General features: G+C 46.0%; 1 long non-coding RNA gene across 1 annotated transcript; it reads left to right on the plus strand.

Annotated features, from left to right (window-relative positions):
• Positions 1-17,374: 17,374 nt before the first annotated feature.
• Positions 17,375-18,258, plus strand: LOC125944822 (uncharacterized). The gene is made up of 3 exons (XR_007466529.1): positions 17,375-17,488; positions 17,853-17,879; positions 18,196-18,258. It is a non-coding gene; the product is annotated as an uncharacterized LOC125944822 (long non-coding RNA).
• Positions 18,259-21,698: the final 3,440 nt, after the last annotated feature.

Consider the following 21,698-nt stretch of genomic DNA (forward strand, 5'->3'; position numbering starts at 1 on the left):
AAAGAATTTTTTCAATTAAAAATGCTAAAATCCAGCACATGCAATATTTAGTAAGTGCTTTTCCACACACCTAAAAATCTTTGCGGTGGAGCACGGTGCAAGTGAGGTGGCTTTGCCACCAGGCTGACGTGCATACCAGTAAAGAGCAAAGCCACAACAGCGGCTTTTTCGCATAACCAAGGTTCATTGCGGTGCAGCACAGTGCAACCGCGGCTTCCACACAAAGCTAAGGTGCATAATGCTACAGCAAGATGGAGCAATGTTTTTCACAGACGCATTGTAGAGGCTGTTTGCGTGCACTTCAATGTTTTTATAATCAACTAAAGTGGTTGTGAATCTTGCGACCATATGGCTAGGCGAAACGAAAAAGCGTCTGTCTGTCACCTGTGTAGAGATAACTATCACCATCAGCGTGGGCTCGAGCATCGTCGTCTCTTCCGCAGCTGGCTTGTTGGCGCGCCACGGGTTTCGCTCATGCCACTGCTCTCTCGTTCGTTGTCTTCTTCCACAGCTGGCTCCGTTGCGGCTCATAATCCCAGCGTAGAATTTCATTTCTCTTGTTCCGTCGTAATGGGGAGGCCGCATGAGCCATTGCTTAAGGAGGTATGAACCATTCGTTGTCTTATGTGACGGACAGAATTAATTTTGAAGCAATTTAATTTCAAAGAATAGCAAGCGGCAATGACCGGCAGATGCTGCTAACCACACCGCCACGCAAACATGAGACATCGAACGCAGGCGACAACGGCGGACGCACCGTCAGTGACGTCATTCTCTACGTCGCAGCCGAACGTGTGTGTAACCTCATTAAGAAACACAAAGACGTAATTAACCTAGTCATAAACACCGCAGCCGCACGTTTCAGCTTTGCTGGTTTACCATCTGTATGGAGTGCTTGGGCAGTGATTTTTTTGTTTTTTTTTCGTCACTTTTCAGACTGCAGAATGCTTATTTCTACATTGTAGTAGATCAAATAAGTAGCTTTTTATTTTCAACACCTTTTAAACAGTGCGTAGTAATGGTCACCACAGTATATTAGTGAAAAGATAAAAAAATCTGCATAATGTAGATCAATAAGCGTTGCCTCTAGGATCACTGAAAATCATGTCAACAGGCATGGATAACTGTCACTTACTAAGTGCACATAAAAAATGTCACAGTTTCGCCCTAAGGGCGAAGCAATGAATGCGATAGCAACACAGCAATCTCATACGAAGTAAGGTGAGCGGCTTTGGTAGCAACAACACGCAGAACTGTTGTCGACGCCATCGGCGTTTTGCCCGCGTTAGCTCTAAATGCGTGCGGCGTTGGTGACTGTTGCTGGAGCCTCTCATATAAATAGGCACTTGGTGCCGCAGCTAAACGTCGCGTCCCTTCCTTCCCCCTCCCCCACGGCCTCTCGCGCGTCTGAAGAAGGCGCGTTTGCTCTACATATATGGTGATTGTAAAGGAGAAACGAGACGCCTAATTCTGCAGCCCTTAAGCGAGCACGGCGCAGAACGCGCGTTTGTTCTCCGCCGTGCGTTCACTCCCCGTGAAAGACGCGCCCCTCGCGCCCTTTCACTCGCACATACAGCGTTCGGCGAGCGGCGACGATTTCATCTCCAAATGACGTCATACGGAACCTCACGGCAACGGCGACGGCGACGCCGACGGCGACGGCGACGCCGACGGCAGAAATCTGCTTTTGAGTGTCCATATAATTGCTATCGCAATAAAAACACTTCCGAAAGGTGGGTTCAAATGCTCAAACTTCAGTCACAGGATGCATTCTTGGTGTTCACGAGAATATGGGCCATGACCCTGACACTGCCTACATCAGATTCAGCTTGCAGTTGTGAAGTGGCCTGGGAGTTCACAAATAGATGTGAAATAATTTTAAAGTAAAGTACATGCTATAGTTTGTACCTGCAGTCGTGCCTGCTCATAGCATACCTGGCGCTATCTAGCACATTTGTGATAAAAACAGTTCCCCAAAAGAAAGACGCTCCTTTTTGTAAAACTTCCGTGACTGTATATCAGGTCTGATACAGTCACAAGATCACAGAAAGGGTCTGAGAATATAAGACCCATTTCCTTGAGGCAAAGACCTCAAGTTTAGCATAGAGCCAGTAACCAGGAACAGTGAATCCTACTCACACATGCCTATTTTATTTTCTCTATTTAGTTTCAGGTTCACTAAAATTATTGTCATTATGATAGCCATCAATTAACATGGTAGCATCAATTTTTGTATTAAACATTTAAGCATTGAAATCTAAAAGATTGCAGCAGAGTGAGACGTTAGAAGGACAAGGAAAGAGAGGGGAGGCATATTCTAAAATTTCATATTTTTAGTGGGTTGCAGTGTAATGGAAATTGACAAGCACTAATTGAGCGACAAGGCCACTGGACACAGTAAAAGCAGATTTAGCTGAAACACAGCAGCCTGTAAGAAAGAAAGGCAACGATCATTCTTTGCGATACTTGGTCTGAATCACTGTTTTACATGCCATCGGTGATCATAAACATGCTGGAGGTGAAGCATATGCTGTGGCTCATTTTGCGTCGCCTGTGCAATTATCTTACTAAAACCATTTGTGAAATAGCATACCAACAATAATTCAGAATTGAGCACCATTTGTGTCATGAAGCATCACATCATAGCCACAAGAACGTTCAGGTGTCGCCAGAAGTAACCTGAACAATGAGGACACATCTATAGCCGCTTAACTTTAACAAACTGAATGCCTTGAAAGGAAGATTCACTGGGCTAATACATGTACGGCAACCCAACCAGAAATCTTGAGCACCGTCTGAAGAAGACGCGAAAAGGCACTCAATGTGCACATTACAGGGTTGCAGTGCCCAATGTACCATTTATGCTATGCTGTTTGATACCTACAAATTGTGATTTAAACATAACAAACACAGTGCCTATAGTCATGTTTTTTTCTATGCTCGATCGATTTCTCAGTTGTGGATAGCTTAGCAAACTAATTACTTATTAAATACTATGTAGCGACAAAGGCAGGCACCAACAAAGGATGTGAAAGAAGACGGTTGTTGTTGTTCGTGCTCACTCTGCTTGGCCATGGACCAAGCACCTTTTGTGAATCTTTATTCCTGACAGAAATCACGCTTAGAGCTAAATTTGCACACACATTTATTTGGCGTGCTGGTTCTATTGCTCTTTGTGTGTTGACTCTACCTCCAGCCATAGCTATGCCCGACCACAAGGAACAGCAAGATGCCACCTCACCCCCAGATGTCAAATGATGTGGCGTGTCAAGGCAGCAAGACTGTGTTGTATTCACCAGCACTGTCAACCATATTCTGTACATGACAACCATATTCTGTCAACCATATATGTACAACACGACACATCAGCAGAATAAGAACAAGGAAATGCCCCACACATGTGCACGGCGCTAAACTGGATGCACTACCTGCAAGAGAGAATGAGGGAGAATGAGCTTCACGTCACTCGAGCACCTGCCTACAAATGTTGTTTTTTTTTTGCCACAGAATCGAAACTGTGATTGAGGTAATGCTCAGCACCATATCGAATACAAAGCACAATACGCATTGCACGCACAACGCGTCCCCAAAGCAAACACAACACCTGCTTTATATGTTGCATCTGAGCTGAAACGGGTGAATCCCAAACTCTGCGAGTGTCACATAACATCTGAAAGCATTAGCTGCTACGAGAGAACCAGTGAGGTTAATCTGGCGAGATGCGCATGCATCTGTAGCCTAATGGGTAAAGAATTGGGCTGGTGCGCTAGGGACCCGCAATCAATACCCACCATCAGGAGCATTACTAATTATTAATGAAGCTACCTGGGCAGGTGTACAAAGAAATTCGAAAATAGATTATGATAATGCTTTGCATTAAGAGACAACTTGCTGCCGGTTGGAGATCAACCCATATTTTCTGCTTTGCTTTGCTTGCGATGCTCTACCAAGCGAGCTACGTCAGCAGTAGTCCCAATGTCCATTTTCTTGGATAGTTGCACATGTGTACCAAACTTTGTCCTGGAAGTGCTAGGCAGCAGAACTAACTGCCATGATGGCAGATGTGAAGTATCCTTTAAACCCCCGACATTACATACCACAATATGTTAAAAGCACGCAACTGGCCGATGAACACTCGTGTTCTACCTTGAGGCACTAAGGCTGCCAATGTCGAGACATTTGCATTTTATGAGCGACAAAAATCAAGGGAACCACAGAGCTCAATTTCTTGTTAGTAACAAGCGCGTGATAGCAATAGACAACGAAGAAACAGTGGCTGTATAGAAAAATTGGCTAGAGCGCACGACAACCATTGGCAACTCACAATAGAATTCTTTCTCTACAGTTTATTTTCTCAAGACACCTGGAAGCAAATTTTGTGGATTATACTTTTAGTATGTCTTTTGCGACTGCAAATTTAAATGTGTGTAATACTTTGTGGCAACCTGGAACATTTTAATGTTTAGCATCTTCATACTTTAAATCTGTGGAGAAGCTTTGCCACCTTGTTAAAACAATAATTATCTGATGTCATACATGACTCAAACAACTATTAGTTAAAGTAACCTTTAAAGGAGCAGAAGCATGCCCTTAGCAAATAGATATACATACCAGGTTTGACTAAGCAAACTAAGCAGTACTTGTGGCCACTTGCTTTCAACAAGGCAGAAACAGGTCAGATGTTGACAAAGACAACAAATATAAGGTGCGGCCAGAATAAATAAGCAGAAGCTGTAAAGACAGCAACATCACAGTGAAAGAAATTAAACGAATGTGCACACCGCAAGCGTTCCTGGCGACCATACACAACGTCACTGCCGCAGTTAGAAGCAAACTCTCCTACAATAAAAAAAACAACAAAAAAGATTGTTTTACTGTAAACAGCACGTGTGTGGATTTGGTTGATATTATAAAAACAGCATAGACAACAATTGAGGCAGACACAGTATTTGTGTCATCTGCCTTCCTGCTGTTTTTAGAATGTCGATTACGGTTGCAAAGGTATGCACATGATCTACGAACAACGAAACCAACGGACGTGTATAGAAAGGTGAGCTGATTTATACACTCATTTATGTTTAATTTTGAAGGTGCCCGTAAGAGCGACAGCAGCAGTGAAGCGGGTTTGTTTAACAGCTTGCTCACAACGTATGCATTGCACAATTTACCTCCACGGCTCTCAAAAGAGTTGTTAAGAAGCTGTAAGTGAAAGAAATACGCTTTCGTTATCCCACTGCACTAAACGAAAGCCTCTGACGCACCTACCGCGGTCAGCGCAAGCAGTGAACAAGGTAATTGAATTCAGCCATGTGTTGTATGGGTAAATAAGAGGCGCATAGCGTAATCATACCATAGAGATGAAGAAACAAAGACCTACGCACGAGATATATACCAAAGGACGGCATTCACGGATAGAGCTAGTGAGTGCATGCATTTTCTGATGCGTAAAAGCTTCCGCCGTTCGTTTTACATCGGGGCAACGCATAGGAACTGCGGTAGTACTTGTTGAAGGCACGAACGAACAAATTATCCTGCGATCACTGCGACACCTGCGACAACCGTTTCCCGCTCCTTCGAATTTCGACATCACATCGGCAACAGCTCAAATGCGCCGCCGGTTGTTTTTACAAGTGTCAGCTAGAGAACGGGCAATCGCACGACACTCACCTTTGCTCCAAATGCGTCGCGGCAGCTGGGCAACAAATGTCATCAAGCCCAACCCTGTAATGCCACCTTCTAAGCAAGTGCAAACAACAAAAACCTGAATGCGCACAATGCGCGCGCGAAAGAAGCGCGAGCCATGTTGTCTGAATTCGAGAGTAGCTATTTCAAAAAGCAAAAAACAAACAATAATGTGACGTCACATCCGGCAAAGGAGAGCTATTCTCCTTCCTCACATTCTCTCAGCTTCCGCATGCGCAGCGACCACCGAGGGGCGACGTTCAGGTGGCTGCTCCTTGTGGTATCTATGCCACTCTCCGCATGCCCTGTTTACTCCCGTAGACTTTAACACAAGGGTGCGCCTGCACGCCTAACATTCGTCGCAGCGTCCACACTCACTCAGCGGCGGGAAACGAGAGGCGTGCGCAGGCGCAGTAGGTGACGATGTGGCTCTCGCTCGAAAGGAGATGCCGCGCTGGCATGGCATACGGTGAGAATACCGTAGTTAACGTATACGATGGCGACACAACATTTTTTACGTAATATTGGACGAAAATAACGGTATTTTTTACAGTGTCCTTGCAAGTAACAGTAACAGAGGAGGAAACAACTTTATTAAGAAAATTTTCAGGGCGTTGTAGATGGCCGCTTGTCTGCGGCGACCTAGCTCTTCCGCCCAGGCAATGATTCCTTTTTGTAGCTTTTCTTCTGGAGACCGTATTAGGGTCTCCCATATCGTTTCAGAGGGAGCTGGCAGACGCTATCTGGGTGGGGGAAGACCCTCGCATTCCCAGAGAATGTGTCTTTGGTTTGCTATGGCATTTCTGTCGCACTTTTTGCATATTAGGTCAACCTCTCCATCTGTGAAGATCGCTAAGCGATGAGGAGTGATAAGGCTGTTAGTTTGATTTCGGCGGAGGATAGTGGCCTGCGCTCTCGTAGCAGAGGATTCTGACATATCAGAAAAATCGTCCTGACCTTTGGGCAGACAGAGTCGAAGCAGAAGATAGTCTCAGTAGGAGGATCTTGGCCAGGTGGAAGCTAGAAATTCACAGAAGACGGAGTATAGTTCGGGCCTGTGGCAGTTCCAGGCTGCAGTCCAACGCCAGAGGGTATACCTCCAGGCTGGTTACCATTGCTTGCATCTGCAGTTGTTGGTCTGCCGTGATACCAGGCTTAATCTCAGGGGGCTTAATAGGGTGCGATCGCGGGGACGCCGCACCCGTTCTGGAATCATGTCCGACGCTCAGAAGTTCAGTGTGCAAGAGGATAAGCAGCGCGAGGCACATAAATAAGAAAAACTGCACGGACACGTGTGCGAGATACGTTAGAAGAAAACTGCGCTAAAAACACACCGCTGTATTGTTTAATTTTTTGAACATGAGGCCGTTTCATCCATTGAAGCACAAAAATAACTGGATCGCCCATGTAGTATTTCGTTGCAGAACTTGGGAATTAATATCTTGAAATTGGTGTTATACCGAAAATGTGTCGGCCTTACGAAATCACCGGCTCGAATTCTTAAATTCTGAAGACCCTGAAAGCTGGCTGGAGACATACGAGAGGACCGCGTAGTTGAACAAATGGAGCGACGGCTACAAGCTGCACTATGTCTATTTTTCGTTGGATGACGCTGCTCGGACCTGGTTTGATAACAGAGAAACCACCCTGGTGACGTGGGACCTATTTCGTGAGAACTTCGTGAGGACCTTCACGAGTGTCACTCGAAAGGAAAGGCCCGAGGTTCTCTTAGAAACCAGAGATCCATGGCCTAACGATAACATCACGATTTTCGCGGAGGAGATGACTCGCCTGTTCAAGCACGCCGACCCCGACATGTCTGAAGAAAAGAAAGTTAGATTCTTGATGCGAGGTGTCAATCAAGAGCTCTTCGCCGGATTGATACGCAACCCGCCCAAGACTGTTGCTGAATTCATTTCCGACGCCACAGCCATTGAGAAGACGCTCGACATGCGGACAAGGCAATATAACCGCCCAACACTGGCTGCGAAAAACATTGACGTTCAAGCACTCGGCAGCGAAGACCTACGCGAGACCATCAGAGCGGTCGTTCACGAGGAACTACAGAAGCTCTTTCCCAGGTCGCAGCCTCAAGTGGCATCTATCGCCGACATCCTCAAAGAAGAAATTCAGCGCTCACTTGGAGTTCCCGATGTGCAGACGCAATCGCCGCAACCCTAGACGGAAGCATTGACGTATGCCGCCATCGCCCGCCGTCAAGGTCCCCCTCCGCGCCCGCACCAGGGCCCCGTAACGACACAGTTGCGTCGTCCACCAGCACAGCCGCCAGCACGGCCGCCCGTCGCCCTGCGTAGCTACCCGAGAAAGACGGACATTTGGCGCGCCCTCGACCACCGCCCGCTCTGCTATCACTGCGCGGGAGCCGGCCATGTCTACAGTCCATGCCCATACCATGAGATGAGCCTACGAGGGTTCGCCGTCAACGCGCCACGTCCGCAGCTTGGCGAGCGGCCACGTGACATCGCCCGACTACATTACTGGAAAGCAGTAGAGACCCCAACGTCCTTCGCGTTCGCCATCGCCAGGATGCTACCTGTCACCGAAGCGCCGACCGTACACTGGCCCAGGCCGGGGCCGGTTCGTGAGCCCCTATCCGGGAAACTAAAAGCAACAACCGATGGAAGTTCGGTTGCTGTACGACGCAATACCGAAGATCCTCTGCCGCAGACGACGACTATTTGCGCATCATCAGGATGAGGTATCCGTACACCGCCTGGCAGGATCGTTGACGAGAACACTTCGCCGCCGAAAGAAGACCTTCCGACGCCACGTAGCAGCAGCGGAGCAAGCCGACGCAGCCGTGATCCAATGCCACGACTTAACCGCAATGCTCGACGACTGTCTACCGACCGAGACGATCTAATCGATGGTCATAACGTCACCGCTCTCGTCGACACTGGAGCTGACTATTCCGTCTTCTGTGGCCCGTTCGCCGCAAAGTTGAAGAAGGTGAAGATGGCCTGGCAAGGACCCGATATCCGGACAGCGGGAGGCCACCTAATAACGCCGGCTGGAATCTGCATAGCACTAGTCACGGTTAACAATCGCACTTACCCGGCGAGTTTCGTAATCATGCAGCACTGCTCCCGGTACGTCATCCCAGGCATCAACATTCTAAACCAACATGATGCAATCATCGACTAAAGGTCCAAGTCGATAACGCTTTCAACGCACACAGCGATACCGCCGCATACAAACACCAGTTACCATGCCTTGAAGCTTGAAGAATGTCACCGTTCCGCCTCGCTCAAGCGTAATGATATCCGTCCGTACCGAAGTGCCTGCAGACATGGAGGGCTTCGTCGAGGGCGATCTTCGCTTACTGCTCGACCGTGAGATATGCGTCGCTAGAGGCATAGCTGAGCTACGTGAAGGGAAAGCAAGAGTGATGCTCACAAACTTCAGCCACGAATACAAGCACATTAACAAAGGCACCACGGTCACCTACATTGATGAAATAGTACAAGCCAGCAGTGCTTTCACCTTCGCGGACTCTAGAGATCCGGCAACGACGACTGTAGTACCTGAACCAGCTTTCAACGTACATGCGAACCTTCGCAGGAATAAGGAAGAACCGCTAAAAGCCTTGCTCCACCATTACAAGGACTGCTTCTCGTCGTCATCAAAAATTCGACAAACCCCTGTCGCCAAGCACCGAATTATAACCGACGAATCTGTCCGTCCAATCCGTCTCGGCGCGCGAACGCGAGGCAATAAGGCAAGAAGTCGACGAAATGCTACATGACGACATCATCCAGTCGTCCAAGAGTCCGTGGGAATCCCCCGTGGTGTTAGTGAAGAAGCCCTTCAAAGTTGTGAGCGACCACCACGCCTTGTGTTGACTAGCTAACTTGAAGGATCCTTCAGGTCGCCTCGCACGATGGAGTCGGAACTTCAAGCATTCGACATCACCGTCGTTTACAAGTCTGGGCGAAAGCACTCTGACGCCGACTGCTTGTCTCGTGCCCCCATCGAACCGGCGCCACAGGACGACCAGGATGACGACACTTTCTGAGGACCCATCAGTGCCGACGAATTCGCCGAACAGCGAGCCGACGCGTAACTAGAAGCCTTGTAGACTACCTGGAAGGCAAGACCATCATTGTGCCGAAGGTGTTCAGGCGAGGATTTGCGTGGTATGTCTTTTTTTTTTTGCACAACGACGTTCTCCTAAAGAAGAACTTCTCGCCACTCCGAGCCAACTACCTCCTCATGGTATCTTCAGCATTGCGCCCAGAGGTTCTGCAAGCTCTCCATGACGACCCAAAGGCTGGACACCTTGGTTCTTCCCGCACGCTCGCGAGGATACAAGAAACATACTACTGGCCTCGCCTCACTGCCGACGTCGCCCATTACGTAAAGACATGCCGAGACTGTAAGCGACGCAAAACACCGCCGGCAAGGCCAGCCGGACTTCTACAGCCGATCGAACCACCTCGCCGACCGTTCCAACAAATCGGTATGGACTTACTGGGGCCTTTCCCGACGTGGACGTCCAGGAATAATTGGATCGCCGTAGCTACGGACTACCTCAACCGCTACGCCGAAACAAAAGCCTTGCCCAAAGCAGTGCCGCCGAGGTAGCCAGATTCGTCGTTGCGAACATCCTCTTGCGTCACGGTGCCCCAGAAGTCTTCATCACCGACAGAGGTACGGTGTTTACGGCATAACTAACTCTAGCCATCCTGCGGGACAGCCAGTTAAGCCATCGCCGGACCACCGCCTACCACCTGCAGACGAATGGCCTCACCGAGCGCCTAATTAAGACCATCGCCGACATGCTGGCAATGTAGTGTACGTCGACGTCGAACACAAGACGTGGGATGGATTCCTTCCGTACGCGACCTTCGCATACAACACGGCCGTGCAAGAAACGACGCTCATGACGCCGTTCAACCTGGTATACGGAAGGAACCCGGCAACGACGCTTGACGCCATGCCGGGTTGGACGTCACCGACGAAGAAAATCTCGACGTTGCCATCTATTTGCAGCGTGCCGAAAAAGGTCAACAGCTCGCCCGCCTGCCCATCAAGAAGCAGCAGAGGACCGACAGCCGGCACTACAATCTTCGACGACGCTACGTCGAGTATCAGCCCAGCGACAGTTTGGGTCTGGACTCCGATACGCCGACGAGGCTTAAGCGAGAAACTGTTACGTCGCTATTTCGGACCCTATAAGATCATCCGACGTATTGGCGCACGACCTGAAGTCATCCATGTGGTGTGCTGCGTCTGAAGCCTTTCTACGCCCGCTGAAGAACTTGGGTCCCACCCAGTAAACCACGAATGTCCATGGGACGTACTGGTAAGGTCGAAAGGTCCAAGACGAAAAACGACATTCTATAAACATCTAATGGATGTGCTTCGTGCTTCGTGCTATGTGGCTGTTCAAAGGACGTTCTTTGGCTTTCTATTCTGGATGTCTAACATACATCTACGACGTGTGAACCATGGACGTGCTTTAGATGTAAGCGACAGCAGCACACATATTACAGCAGAAATTCCACTGGAGTTGTCTAAGTATGCGAAGCATACCCCCAAATCCTGGCAGTAGTGCAGAAAGGGTCCAAACACAATGGCACATTGTGACCAGAGCGAAGGTGTTTAAGCCTAGTCAAAATACGTGGTCAATACCTTGTGATAACCAATAGATAGCCAATCAATAGCTAATTCATAATCTATCAATAATCAATAAATTCTGGAAAATGCTGGGGATAACTTGGTAGTGCTTATTCTAGCCAAAATACGTGGCCAATACCTTGTGCTAGCCATGCTATCAATGCCTATTCGGTAATAGATCAATAATTAATAAATTCTGGAAAATGCTGGGGATGACTTATAGTGCTTAGTCCTACTCAAATACGTGGCCAATACCTTGCGATAGCCATTCAATAGCTAATCGATAATCGGTCAATAATCAATACCTTCCGAAAAATAGGGGTGATGACTTGGTACCGCTTAGCCTAGCCCAAATACGTGGCCAATACCTTGCGATAGCCAATGAAAAGGTAATCGATAATCGATCAATAATCAATAAATTCTTCAAAGTGCTGGGAATGACTTATAGTGCTCAGTCTAGCTCAAGTACGTGGCCAATACCTTGCGATAGCCAATCAATAGCTAATCGATAATCGATCAATAATCAATACATTCCGAAAATAGGGGTAATGGCTTGGTAGTGCTTAGCCTAGCCGAAATACGTGGTCAATACCTTGCGATATCCTATCAATAGGTAATCGATCAATAATCAATAAATTCCTCAAAATGCTGGGAATTACTTGGTAGTGCATAGACTAGCCCAATTACGTGGCCAATACTTTCCGATAGCCAATGGATAGCCAATCAATAGGTAATCGATAATCAATCAAAAATCAATCAATTTCGGCAAATGTTGGGGATGATTTGGTAGATCTATGTGCCGATCAGCTGCGCTGTTTCTTTAGCCTTGCGCCACTAGTGCAAGCTACAGTATTTTTTATTGTTCCTTATTGCTTATAAAGCTGCCAATCATCTACATTTGCACTATTATAACGAATAAATGTATTCGGAAATTACGCATTTTAGTGCAGATGCAAGGCATTACACTTTTTGCGTCACGGAGAGATTTTCCTGGGGTACTCGCTGAAGAATGCTTGCGCATTAATACGAGGTGCTATTATTGGAAACAAATTTAATCGATGTGAAAGTGTTTTATTCATTCGATCGTCAATTCAGCGCGGCGGACACTAGTTAAATAGATAGGCGTCTCTCAGATAAATTACAAAAATTCATTTAATTAACTTTACCATAAGTGATCGTAACGCCCATCCTGCAATAGCAGTCTAGAGCCCCGTGATAAGCTCTTTTGAGTGATGTGGATGCCCCATGGAAGTTAAGAAAACGCGGTTTCGGTATCACATCTGCCTAGTTTTGGTTTCATCATCAACACATTGTCACTAGCAAAACCAAAAAGAACAGCCTGCTCTTTAAAGCCATTTTATAAAAAAAGTGAAGTATACATGTACATGTATACCTTAAAAATAAAGTTGTGATTGCGTTAGAAAACTTACATTAACTTCGTGCTTGTACAAGTTCGTGCTTGTACATCGCCAGCACCATTTGCCGCTCGTAGCCGCTCGCCACTCGTTCGCGCGCATTTTATTACAGCTTTTGGTCTATGGTGCTGCTGTGTTCCGAGCCGCCCGGGTCGTCGTTTTCAGAGCCTTCTTTATTTAATAGTTTGTTGTGAGCCCGAAAGACACAAGCTTCGAGAGCCTTCATCCTGTTCTACGCAACGTAAAGGTAAATTGAGTTGACGCTTCTTAGACTGCATTGGGGGTTGAGGTTCGCCATCATGATTCCGTAACAATAGAGTTCGTAACGGCATTAATGGTGCAGCAACCTTGAAAAGCTCAGCGTTAGAATTTGTGATTTCCTTTTCGTGATGGTAGCCTTCATTAGCATTGTTTAATTTTGCGTTTGGTTATTGTTTTCTACAGCATACCGAAGCTCAGCTGGACAAAGCGCCATGTTCGCAACAGAGCTCGTCTCGAAGTCGCGGCAATTTTGGAAAGACCTTCAAGCTTGAATCTTGCAGTGACGGAGCATTCAACTGAAATTTCAGTTGGGACTGCTTGCAATGAAGAATGCATTCAAGAAATAGCTGTTCACAGCTCTAATTCACCCACTGGCTGTAAAAGCCGTTCATCTTCTCAGCAAAGTGCTCGTGAACTGTCCCCTGTTCGCAGCTTGAATTTCCCCTTTAGCAGCGAAAGCGTTTCGCCTTCCCAGCAAAATGCAAATTGTGTCTTGGAGTGCGTTTCTGAAATTCAGAGCCCCGTTGATAGCAGTGATGTTGAGCACGAGCTGAGGGTCAGAATTTGGTCCGAAAGTGATCAAATGACTGACGGTCCGCAGCCAGGCACTCACGAAAATTCGGTTTACCATGCTGAGCAGGGAAGCTGTAATGCGAGTTACAATTTTCCCTCGGAGTTGCCAAGATGGGCAGTTGACAACAACATTACTCATCAATGTCTCTCAGCTCTACTGGTTCTTTTGAAAACTCATATCTGTTTTTCCATTCTTCCAAAGGACGCTAGAACCTTGCTCAAAACACCTCGTGCAACTGCTGTTGTCGCCGATGTTACTTATCTGCCTCCTGGACAGTACTGCCATTTTGGACTAGAGAAAGGGTTGAGCAGCTTACTTGGTGAAGTACACAGCGCTCAAAAAGTCAGCCTTTCATTCAACATTGATGGCATGCCTCTGTCGAAAAGGTCGCGGGAACAACTCTGGCCAATTCAGTGCTTGGCACATTTTGATTGCCCTGGTCATGAAAGTACCATGGGTCCAATCATTGTTGGTGGATTTGTCGGTTCATCAAAGTCTGACTGTGCCAATGCGTTTCGTAAACCTTTTGTAGATGAGCTCAAACACTTGCTTTTGAAGGGAATTTCAGTTATAGACAAGCCTCTTAATGTAGAAATCAGAAAATTCATATGTGATTCCCCAGCTGGAGCCTTCATATTTAACCCTTTCAGGCCCAAATTAATTCTGTTCATTGTAAAAAATTGGTCTTTACAATTTGAGATGTGCATGAACGAGGTACTTAAAAAGAATAAAAAATCTGTGCTCACACTTTTCAATCAAAACTTATTAAATGATTCGAATTGGAATCAGTGGGACTTGGTGGAGTTGAAATGCGCCGTTTCAAACGATACGTGAAAAGTCTATTTTAGATGAAATTCTTTGAAGCAATTCTTTTTTTTTTGTTGAGGCAGAGGTGCGTGCCACACTTCTTGCACCGAATGCGGGAGTAAGAGCACATTCTTAATTTTTTATAGTTTGCGCAATGACTTCTTTTTCATCGGACGAATCAATGTCACCTCGAGGGATCAACACAAGCCTCGCGTCTTCTTTCTTTTTTCAATAAAACTCGCATGCGCTGATTGTCGCCATCTGTTCCGAAAGAAATTGTTTCCGTATTGTGGAGAAATTTCCCCCCAAAAATTTATCTACACGACATAAGCTCATATCAACAGCATAAAATCACAAAAAGCTGAGCAAGGCTCCACCAATAATACAGGCTCCTGACGCGTAATGATCCATCAGGTAACACGCGCCCAAAATATGGCCAAATACGGCATGGAAACGCCGTTTGAGCGCGAACAAACACGCGATTTAGTCAGTGAGGTAACGTCAATCGAAAATGTATCGCGTGAGTAGTCGGGGCCGCTACGTCCCAATGATTCCATTTGGAATCATCAAGATTCGCAAAGATCTCCGGTACCCGCAAATACTTTTCGCCGAATAAATTTACTGCGAAAGGATAGCATAGCACCTACTAGTTCAAATCGAAATGTTCGAGACAAAAATAAAATAATTGTCGTACCTCTGCACGGTGAAAAGAAGAGGGGATCTCAGCTAATGGCAGGAACAGTGCAAGCGATTCTTTTACTTTTTTGTTCAGAGGTGACAGAACTTCCTTGAGTCTACCAGCTTGCCAGCATATGTAGAGCAAGGGCTAAATATGAGTTATAGCGTAAGAACAACCTTTTTCTTTTAACCCGGGGTTGCCCACTGAGCTACAAAATTGATGATTCCATTTGGAATCACTGGGCCTTAAAGGGTTAAAACTAAAGGACACAGTGGTTACTCAGGGTGCCCAAAATGTACCGTAGAGGTAGCTACAAAGAAAAGATGTTTTTTCCTGCTGCATCAGCTATGCTGCGAACAGATCAGTCATTCTGGGACCAAACAGACCTGGAGCATCATCAGGGTGTATCATTGTTAATGGAACTACCAATTTACTCCATCAATAGTGTGCCTTTAGACCCAATGCACCTAGTCTACCTCGGAGTTGTGAGAAAGCTCGTCAATACATGGCTTTCAGGGCCCTTAGTGTTTAGACTAGGCCCTACATATCGCAAAGAAATATCTGTAAGAAATGTTGCATTGGAAAAACATGTCCCTATGGAGTTTGTGAGGAAACCGAGAACACTGGAAGAGAAAGATCCCTGGAAAGCAACAGAGTTCAGGGCACTTCTTCATTACACTGGGCCCATAATCCTCAAAAATGTGCTATCTGAAGCTGTCTACTCAACTTTTTGGTACTTCATGTCGCAATTAGTATACTGAGTACTCGATCACTTCGCCAGGATCATGCGGGTTTTGCAGAGACACTCCTCAAGCACTTTGTGAAAGGATTTGTACAGCTCTATGGCGAAGAGGAGGTGTCATACAATGTGCACTGTTTGTTGCATCTTGCAGAGGATGCCCGTTTGTATGGCCCTCTGGATGCATTTTCTGATTTCCCCTTTGAAAACAACATGCACTTGCATCATATACTATTGCGCAAACCTGGCTGTCGTCTTAGCCAGCTCTATAACCGCTTGGAAGAAAACCGTATGCAGAAGCATGAGGCTGATGTTTTTATTCGTCAGTCAACTCCATTCACTGTATTGGGAGAGAGTACAGAAGGAAATGTACCAGTTGACTATAAATTTCCTAAATACAATGCTGTAAAGTTTCAGTCCTTCACGTTAAGCTTGAAACCATCCGACAATTGCTGCCAAGTTGATGAAGACATTGTGATTGCTGAGGGCTTCGCTCACAAGAGATCAGACGTCAAACCATGCATATTTGGCGGGTTCTGTAACAGTGAACCATTTTACAGCTACCCGTTGGACTCAACAAGACTTGGAATTGCTATTGTCAGCAAACTTTCTTGCGTAAAGTGTTCGCCTGTTGAAAAAGTAAAAAAGAAACTTGTCAAGCTGCCATACAAAGACAAATTTGTAGTTTTGCCACTGTTGCATACGGCATAGTGTATGCTTTTCTGATCTAGCTTGAATTATGAGCAGTGATTTTAACAAGCACTGTATTATGCCAATATAGGAAAGACTTCTTGTATTATGTACTTTCTTATCGCTATGTTAGTTCTTTTACATCTTGTATTCTCTTGCTGGTTTCTTTAAGTGAGGCAGGACAAGTGTGTAGTGAGGCTTGTTTACTATGCTGGTATTCTTGTTGCTTCTCAAGAGTGGATACTCAAAATTGCATGGCCGGTCCACTCGAGTGTTGTTCTCTTCAGGTCCTTAGTAGTTTCACCAGACCCTAGTATGTCTTTTGCGTGGTATTGTTTTTTGTACAGTATTAGGAAATTGGCCTTGTTGGTGTCCGAAGGATGCATTTGTTTTCAAACAGTGCAAGAAATATGAAAGACTTGAAGTCGTTCTAGTTATCCAGTCCTCTTGGGAAAACATGTTATTTATTAGCTGCGGCGTCTTGTAGTTGGCACGTCTTTGAGCAGGCATGGGCAGTATTCTGTACTGCTTTTTATGGTTTCTGGATTAGTCCTTCAAAGCTGAGCAATTTTCAGATGAAGTACTGCCTGGTGGAGTTCGTGGATGAAAAAAGCATAGAGCTTGTTCCTGCAACATGGGTAGTGGGCAAGTACTGTTTCTGGCCTCCTGGTCCTGGGTGCCAGACAGCAATTAAGAATTGCTATGAGCCAAGGGAAAGCTGTAAGTAACACATCACAATCAAGGGAACCTTTGGTAAGACTAAGTTGAATGTATTTAATTCAGAACTAAAAATATACAGGATTTGGTGTTCTTTTTCTGATTTACAGATAACTACGAGGATGGTCCCAGAAAGCTCCCTATGGCAGAATACTCATCGGATTTTGATATGGAGCAAGAACTCAAGAAAAGAAAAATTCACAAGCCAAGTCGCTACGTTGATCAAGAGATGTGCAATGCTCCAAAGCCACCACATAATTTCCCAGGGCCCTCAAGAAGCCAAGGTAACGGAAGTTATAAAGCTGAGCAGTTCAAAAACTTTTTTTCCTTCGAGGAAGATGTCTCTTCCCCCAATACATGCATGCAATAATCAGCTTGAAATCACTAACTTGACTAGCTTTCTTTCATTTTCATTATTACATGGTTTGTGACACAATATTGCACATCAAAAAAGATAACACAGATTTTTGTATGTGGGCGGGGCAATTGAGGACGGTATACTGTTAAAAATAGGCAGAAATTGGGTGTGGTGGTTGCAATTCTGTATGTCCTCAACAAATCCATCAAAACATTCATTTGGAACTAAGTTCAGATCACTTTATTTATGTAAATGACTCGAAAGCTCACAGAGCCTTTGTTCTCTTGCAGATAGTCAGGAGAATGACCTTCGAGAAGGTACAGTCTCTTATTTATCTTTTAAGTATCATGTTTTTTTTTCTTGTTTAGTATATGTAACTAAGTGCTTGTTTTCTGTTGTGCAGAAGATTCATCTCTGTCACAGGACTCATCTGGTATGTCTCGTGGCTTTCCTTCTTTAGAGGTAGATAGCACACTGAAGTGTGAAGACCAGAAATAACACTTGTTGCTAGACTAGGAGGGCACAATGCAAGAATGCTTCTTTACATTGTATTTAAGTTTTATGTTTAACTGAAGCCTGCATGTTTTCCTAGGGTGTGAAACACACCTTAAAAATCAATTTTTCGTTGAACAGATAATGAAGACTGGATGTGCACAAAGGAGGCTGCTCATGTGTCTGATAATACACAGGCACGAGGTACTAATTCATTCAACATATCTGTTCTGAATTCATTGCGCTACTAGTTCTTAAATACAAGCTTCAAACAAACTTCAAATACAAGCTTCAAAGAATACAAGCTTCAAACAAAATACTGGTGACGTAATACGCACTAGGACAAGCAGCCCCGCACTCCGCATCGAAACCACATGCATGTGTACAATCATCGCTGGCCGACGCCACACACCGTGTTTTTAGTTACGTTTTGGCCACACACTCTGCTGTTCGCATTTCATTTGTATTCAATAGTACATCTGCTGTGGCACTCGCAGGTATACAGCTCATTATAGCGTCAGCAGGAAAGATCCACTAGATGTTCTATGGACCTCCTGCATCCCCAAAAAGAACATCTATTAGAGGTTACTTATGTCCAGCTGCGACATCCTTTCAACGTTAGAGCAATGTGATCTGGATGGGACTTAGATTATCCATGGTACGTATTTGCAATATTGTTTGGAGAAATATAGATATCTATAGCATGTGTGCAATGTCTCAAACATGATGTTCTATGGACATCTATGGTACATTAATCGTTCACTGGGGTACTTTGTTGCTTTGATACTGTTTTTGCTCTCTATTACGCGTGGTTTTCTTTTCCCTTTCTAGTACTTTCTGGAAGACATGCGGGGACCAGGGATTAATCTGAAACCTTCGATGATTCATGTGTAAAAGCCGACGCGTTTCGCTGCTGATCAGATTTTGACGATCGCCGGCTGTGTTCGCCGCTATCGTTGTCCTTCGAGTGCAACTTGCTTTTGTGGCCACAGGTTCGCCCAATAAAAAGTTCGCTTCGTCATTCACAGTTTTGCGACTGTTTTCTTCACCGTCACTACTACGCGACAATAATTTCGTTATCGCGTTGTGCTGCGCTGGCTTTTTTGGCTCGCTAAACTCGCGCAAACTGCAAGTAGCAGAGAAATCCGCTTCCATGTGATGTCGCGAACTGCCCGAACGGTGCACGCCACTTGACCAAAAGCAGCCGCAGCAGCGAATCCACTTGGCTCGGTATTTCCATAGGCCCGCGCGTGCGTTTTGTGCAGAAAACCTTACCGCCGTCTGTCCGGCACCGTTTTACCGACCGACGGCACCGAAGGGCGGCGGTGGCCTATGCAACGTCCCCACCAAGGTAAATTTACCTGGTAGCAAAGCTTCCATACAAGCCCATACGTTCAAAACATGGCGGTTCATCGCGGTTCATGGGGCTTAGCGCCATCTGTGTGAGAAGGGAACACTTGTGAGAAGGGAACACTGTGTGAGAAGGGAAGAGAGTGCTCGTCCTTTCGTCCGACGCCAAGCCCGTAGGTCAGCGATGTCGCACGAAAACAACTAAAGTAAACAATTATCTGGCGGTCGCAACTGATAACTTTTCACTGAACAGGTTAAGAAACAATGAAACTACCCGCGCCACCAAATTCAGGCAAACGTCGACAAGCAAAACAACACAACATGTGAGGCGTATTCTAACAGGTGAATTATACGAGCGCGCCATTCTGCACACTTCAAGAGCTGCATTGTATTGCAAGTGATAGCGGCGTCAACTGGCGTCAACGCCCGCCGCTATCGGTGGGCGCTCTGATAGTGCGCGCTTAAAACACGTATTTATTGAAAATGATCAAGTAAAATAGCGTTGTATCTTCTTTTCTCGCCATGCTTATATAAAATTGATCAGGCATTTTATTTTCATTGAATGAATCTAACTGTCTCTCGCTTTCAATAAATTCGCTTTCTTTCCCAATGTTTCTTCCCTCTAAACATAGTCGCGCTTCAATCGCTGCTCTCATAACTACCTTTGCTGATGTCGGCGACAATTCATTCTGAACCGGTTTTCGCACGAAGCTTCGCGACCTATTTGGATCGACCTTGTCCCCACAATACTCGGTTGGATGGCGGGAGATTTGAATTGCGATAAAGGTATTTAAACCATTCAGATGCAATTTTCTTGTAAATTAAGTCTTTTATTGGCATGAAACAAGCGTTGCGAGGTTTCTGGAATGGTATTTAAACAGCTTTGTGGAGTTAGTATTTGCGCTTAGTGTCCCTTTAAAACTGCGGCGTTTTTCTCAGCATGTTTGTTCAGTCAATATTATGTGGATGCAGACAATATTTATTCAAGGGTTTGGAAGTCCTAAAGACACACAGCAACTGATATACCGGGCGTCTTTGTCTATACAATACAGATTCTTCTTAAATCACCTGTGGCAGGTAGCGCAATTCCTTGAGATGGATTACCCAAAGATGGCGAGTCTACTTCCTAGCGAAATCCAAAGGCATAATCACCTTATTTATTGCGATAGCAATTATATGGACACTTCAACCGGATTTGTGCCGTCGCCGTCGCCGTCGCCATGAGGTTCCCTATAGATAAAATCTTCGCCGCGCGCCGTATGCCCGAGCGGAAGCGTGCGGGGACGCGCGCTATCACGGAGAGCGAACGCACGCAATCACCCACGCGCAAGCAAAGACGCGGGAAGACAGCGCCGGGGGGAGCGCGGGGGGGGGGGGGGGGGCGCACTTCTACTCTGCCAACAACCGCGCTCGTCGTTCGCTCGCCCGCACAGTCTCTTATCTCCACACGCCTCTGACCATTCTATGTGCTGTGCTGTGCATTCGCCGCTCAGTTTCCGTTGAAGCGATAGACCGCACGTACCTTCGCCCGCTGCGGTATGCGCTTGCTGCCAGCGTTTTGACAGTCGTTGTCTGCAGTCATTCAGTGTGATCTATTCATGTTTGTTTGTGCGCGCTCACACCACGCTTGTTCATTCAGTTAGTAATAGTCGGGCCACATTTTCCAACGCACGCTACACATGCAATGCTGCCCGGATCAGCAGTGCAGCGCTACAGGTGTGTCCCTTCGCACGCGCTGCCCACGGGAAGCGCTTCTCGTGGTCATCGAGTCTCTCTTCATGTCGGTCTACTTACGCCGCAGCACACCTGCTTACTTAATCAGCTCATGTTTACTACAATTCGTATTGCTACCAAAGCCGCTCACCTTACATAGTATGACAGTGCTGTGTTGCTATCGCATTCATTGCTTCGCCCTTAGGGCGAAACTGTGACATTTTTATAGCAAGTGCACTAATTAATTTCCTAATTACATTCTCAGTGGCAGATATTGTAATTTAGGAATTCGAGCCAGTGATTTCGTAAGGCCAACACATTTTCGTTATAACGCTGATTTCAAGATATTTATTCCCAAGTTCTGCGACGAACTACATGGGCGATCCAGTTATATTTGTGCTCCAATGGATGAAACGGCGTCATGTTCAAAAGATTAAACAACACAGCGGTGCGTTTTTAGCGCAGTTTTGTTATAACATATCTCGCACACATCTCCGTGCAGTTTTTCTTATTTATGTGCCTCGCGCTGCTTATCCTCTTGCACACTGAACTTCTGAGCGTCGGACATGATTCCAGAACGG

Source organism: Dermacentor silvarum, chromosome 4, assembly GCF_013339745.2.
Source record: "Dermacentor silvarum isolate Dsil-2018 chromosome 4, BIME_Dsil_1.4, whole genome shotgun sequence".
NCBI lineage: Eukaryota > Metazoa > Arthropoda > Arachnida > Ixodida > Ixodidae > Dermacentor > Dermacentor silvarum.